General features: G+C 44.4%; 1 pseudogene; it reads left to right on the top strand.

Moving 5' to 3' along the window:
• Positions 1 to 1,955: 1,955 nt before the first annotated feature.
• Positions 1,956 to 4,880, top strand: LOC120030474 (annotated as a pseudogene).
• The last annotated feature ends 845 nt before the right edge of the window (positions 4,881 to 5,725 follow it).

Here is a 5,725-nt window from a genome sequence, read left to right as displayed (position 1 = left end):
CACACCATGTCCGAAGAGCAAGACAAACACAAGACGTCACCAACTGGTCATACTCCAGTATTGCAACAGTCCATACAGAATGACCGGTCACCAGAATGACCGGTATTGTATCAATACAGCCTATTAACAGCTAAAACGTTATGTATAATTTGTTATTTATTAATGTTTTTAAAGAACAGTGTATCGAGATGGAAATTACCTTTGCGTTGGTGCAGTCAGATCTATAGGAGGCATGCTCTCTGATGGGAGGCAACAAAGTGATTAACTGTTTGTTCCATCAGAAGATGCGTCCCCATCAGAACATTCCCTCAATGAGCTTCCACCACTTCTCCACACATTTAGGCCATGTTCAGTTGCCAAACGTTGTTGAACGTTTCCATGAATTAACACAGACACATGCATACACACACGATAACATACGCACTAGACACACGTACACATGGATTTTGTGTTGTGGATATGTGGTACAGTAGTAGAGTAGTGGCCTGAGGGCACAGCACACACTTAATGCATTGTGAAAACTTTTGTGGACGTATAGTAATGTTTTTAAAATGGTATAACTGCCTTCATTTGCTGGACCCCAGGCAGTGTAAGATCTGACCTGCGTCAGCAACGCCTAGGCACAGGAATGCGACCTGCGTCAGCAACGCCTAGGCACAGGAATGTGACCTGTGTCTGCAACTGGGGGCTGAACCAGGACACAAAGTTTTGGAACGTTTAGACATGCAGTATGTGTTAACATGCCTCGCCGACATGTAGAACAACGAATCATTGTCGGTTCTATTTGTATTTGTATTTAAACTGAGCAATCAGGGGAGAAGGGCCTTGGTCAGGGAGGTGACCAAGAACCCAATGGTCACTCTGACAGAGCTCCAGAGTTACTCTGTGGAGATGGGAGAACCTTCCAGAAGGACAACCATCTCTGCAGTAATTCACTAATCAGGCCTTTTTGGTAGAGTGGCCAGACAGAAGCCACTCCTCGGTACATGACAGCCCGCTTGGAGTTTGCCAAAAGGCACCTGAAGGACTCTCAGGTCATGAGAAATAAGATTCTCTGGTCTGATGAAACCAAGATTGAACTTGTTGGCCTGAATGCCAAGCGTCACGTCTAGAGGAAACCTAGCACCATCCCTACGGTGAAGTATGGGGGTGGCAGCATCAAGCTGTGGGGATGTTTTTCAGCGGCAGGGACTGGGAGACTAGTCAGGATCAAGCGAAAGATGAACGGAGCAAAGTACAGAGAGATCCTTAATGAAAACCTGCTCCAGATCGCTAAGGACCTCAGACTAGGGCGAAGGTCACCTTCCAATAGGACAATGACCCTAAGCACACAGCCAGAGCCCAGACTTGAACCCGATCGAACATCTCTGAAGAGACCTGAAAATAGCTGTGCAGCGATGCACCCCATCCAAGGTGACGGCGTTAGAGAAGATCTGCAGAGAAGGATGTGAGAAACTCCCCAAAAACATGTGTGCCATGCTTGTATCATCATACCCAAGAAGACTCGAGACTGTAATCACTGCCAAAGGTGCTTCAACAAAGTACTGCGTAAAGGGTCTGAATACTTATGTAAATGTGATATTTCTGTTTTTTATTAGTAATACATTTTTTTAAATAAAAAAAACTGTTTTTGCTTTGTCATTATGGGGTGTTGTATGTAGATTGATGAAAAATAACAATTTAATCAATTTTAGAATAAGGCTGTAACTTAAAAAATATATATTAAAAAAAATCTGAATGTACATTATAGCAATCCGCAAGTCTATGACGTGCACGCAACCATTGGTTGATGCATGCAACGTCTAAGCACGAGAGCGCGACCATAACCTACTCTTTAAATACAAGGGGACATTCCAGAACATCGCCGATGGGGGCATGAGGATGAAGGCATGAATTCATGACATACTACCAATTGTCGCATGGGAATTTGTGAGAAAATCCTTTTCGCTAGCTAGATGAAGTGGCTGCGCTGCGTAAAAGTGCGCGTCCCGGCTCCGAAAAGGTAACGGGAAGAAATATGAAAATGCGAGATAAAACAAGTAGGTAAGAATACCATGTATTATTTTTATATTGCTATTCATATCCCAGTGACATCTAGATGAGAGAGAGATGATTTGGGCATGTACCACATTTCTATCTCATCTCAGTTTGGTTGTTTCGCTCCCTCTACCTCTAGATATGAGTAACTAGGCCCCCATTGAACAGGGGGATGGAATACGGTATTGACACTATGGGACAGTTTCCCAGACACAGGTTTAGTTAAGTCCTGGACTAGTCTAGGAGTATCCTTGGTCTATCTGAGTCCGAGAAACCAGCCAAGGTGGTCCATTTGTCTTACCCAGTTTTATATCACAAACTTGTAATTTCTGTGTGGACACGGTCTACAGGACAGTACGCTATATTTGTATCTGGGCCACATGAGATTGGTGGCATCTTAATTGGGGAGGACGGGCTCTTGGTGATGGCTGGAGCGGAATCAGTGGAATGGTAACAGAAACACATGGTTTCTATTTGTTTGATGCCATTCCATTTGCTCCGTTCCAGCCATTATTATGAGCCGTCCTTCCCTCAGCAGCCTCCACTGGTCTAGGTCCCTCTAGATCTGAGATGTAGACATTAGTTCAGCTTCCTGTGTATTTCTCCCTCGCCCCAGAGAAGAAGGGAGGCTCTTAAAGAGCTCTTCTCTGGCTAATAGACCCAGTAATGAGGGACTTACAGTAACAAGGCATTAGAGAAGCCAGGCTTAGAGCTAAACACACTGAAGAGGAATGTGTTGCTGAGAAGCATATGATGAGGATGATTGTGAAGTATCAGACTGATGCTATCAGTGTACGTTGCATTCAGTTAATTGAATGAAAACATTTGATGAGTATATTAGATGTGAGAAACTCTGTGTCCCAAATGGCACCCTATTCCCAGATATAGTGCACTACTTTTGACCAGGCCCCATATGGCTCTGGTCAAGAGTAGTACCCTATATAGTGAATAGGTTGTCTTTTCAGACTCCGGCAATGTCTAGGAAGGCTAGTTGATTTAGGAGAATCTTAGCTTTGGCCCAATGAAAAAGGATGACGCTGAGAGACTAGTGGTGAGCTGTGAGACTGACAGTAAACACCAACGCCACCAGAGGGCGACGACGTCAAGGAAGACATGCCTTCTTCTTTTAGACTGAATTCAAGGAGTGCATCTCAATTGTAATTTCTTGACTCCTCGCATCCTCTCTTCTTGCCTCCTCAAAATGGAGGAATCAAGGAAATACAATTGAGATTTACCCCAGGGCTTTCTATCTCCTCATTACTGTGTGTATACTGACTAGCCTAGTACAAGTTACAGCTGGAAGAGTTTTCTCTCTCTGACTGTCATATCATCATTAGTGTGAGAATAAATGTACTGGAGTAGAACATGTGACTAGGAGGGCGACGTGGTAATCAATTAACAGGCCTAACAACCAAAATAAGCTGGGTTGTATTTGTTAGTGCATAACGTAGCAAACATGTATTGCACCATAGCAAAAGGTTATACACCGTAGCAAAAGGTTTTACACCGTAGCCAAATGTTTTGCAATGGAAAACAAGTTTCTGTTTAGACCAATTGAGGTAGTCCCTCTCAGTTTCAACCCATTTGCTTTAGTGTCATCCTAGTGAATATGACGACCCTGCTCTCAGGCATATAAACATTTACTGAGAGTCATGTTGATGGAATGTGTGTACCAGACTAGGAGAGTATGTCCTCAGGTGCAGACAGAAAATAAGTGGCTGGGAACCATTTCCAAGAATTGCTCTCATGTATAGAAATGTAAAACCGAAAGTCATGTTAATAGTTTCAGTTTCACAGTTTCACAGCTCTTTGTTTCTTATGTTCTTGCAGAACACTGGATAAGGACAGGATAACACTGATCCCCTCCTCAGACACAACTAAAGACTCTGAACAAGTGAGCTGCTACTGTATTCCTACTGTATTATTACTGTATTACAGTACATGTTCCCCAGTCCCCTGTATAACTTGACCGTAAAACACCTCCCACCATGCCATTGATAGTGTTGCCTACGTGTGGCTGCCCTGTTGTTCTCCCTTGTCATCTTCACTGTGGCAGCCCACGGCCTCACTCTCCCTGGTGGGAGACTTTTGTGTGTTCTACTGGGCCTTCAGCTTCATTGGGACCCTGCTGGTGCTGCTGGTGGAGCACTTTGGCCTCCAGGCCCGAGGCCCCGTCTCCTGGAATAACTTCCACATCACCATGGCCTGCTACGCCACCCTGCTCTGGCTCTCTGCCTCCATCATCTTCCCCGTCTACTTCCTCAAGGGACAGCAGAAACACAGGGAGGCTTCTCCTGCCTGGCCACGTGGCCTACCTGTGGGACGTGACCCTGCAGGGTGAGGTGGCGGGCTGCATGGCCACAGCTTCAGGCCTGCTCAAGGTGTGAAAGACCTTCATGGCCTGCATCATCTTCATGCTGGTCAGCGATCTGGTGTCGTACGATCAACACGCAGCTCTCAAGTGGTGCATGGCAGTCTACTGTATCTGGTTCATCCTGTCTGTGGGTGTGGTGGTGCTGTGTGTTGGGGAGTGTATTGGCTGCCTCCCATTCCACTTTACACGTTTCCTGTCAGCCTACGGTCTCCTGGCTGTTGTCATGTACCTGACCACCACCATCATCTGTTCCGTGTTCCAGTTTGACAAGCGTTCCAACCGCCTCCAAACCTGGCAACAGCCCACACTGGTGACTGTTGACGTGCTCACTGCTCTCAACTTCCTGCTTTACCTGCCCGACCTGGCCTACTCCGCACACCTGGTGTTTGTCAGTGTGTCAGAGAGGAGAGAGGAGGGAGAGGAGGAGGGAGAGAAGCTACTGTGTAAAATGTATTCAGTTGCTCTTTGAAAATGTGAAAGTTTATCTTTATCTTCATCAAGCAAATGAAAAGACAGCTCAATAATATCTGACTGACTGTAGATAATTTATTATGTGGGCTACAGTTAGGATAATAAAACATTTTTTTAAACAACAATGCTGGAATGTGAATATACCTGCACCATCAGAGGCATATTTCAGAAATGTCACCTATGTATTTCATTACATAGGTTATTGTTAGGTGATTGTCACATTAACGATGTACCATTGCAACAGCACAGGCATTTTTAAAGTTATTTCCCACCAAGGTATCTATGTGATGTGATCAGCCTGTCAGAGTGTCTGAGTGTCTGTTTGAGCTGCTCTGCTAGTGTGTTGCTAGTGTTTTGAAGCTAAAATGAATTTTTCTGCCGTGTTTGATGCTCTTTACATTTCTGTGTCACCAGAGGATTTTAGCTCCACAGATAAATTATTAGACTGTATTAGTGATCTAAATACTTGAAAGGCTCACAACTTCCTCCAGCTAAATCAAGACAAGACAGAGGTACTTATTGTTGGAGCCAAAGCACAGAGACAGAATCTGTCCGCACATTTTAATTAATGGGCAATAAAGATAAAACACCAGGTTAAAAACCTCAGTGTTATTTTTGAATCTGAACTCAATTTCGAATCACACATTAGAAATGTGTCCAAAATACATTTTTACCACATTGCCAAAGTGTGTCCGTTTTTATATCACGCTGATACAGAGAGACTCATCCATACTTGTATTACGAGTAAGCTTGACTACTGTAATGCTCTCCTGTCTGGTCTAGCTAAGAAAGCCATTAGTCAACTGCAAAAACATACAGGATGCTGCAGCACGGGTACTGACC

The sequence above is a fragment of the Salvelinus namaycush genome, chromosome 36, assembly GCF_016432855.1.
Source record: "Salvelinus namaycush isolate Seneca chromosome 36, SaNama_1.0, whole genome shotgun sequence".
NCBI classification, from domain to species: Eukaryota; Metazoa; Chordata; class Actinopteri; order Salmoniformes; family Salmonidae; genus Salvelinus; species Salvelinus namaycush.
This window is presented reverse-complemented; position numbering and strand designations above follow the sequence as displayed.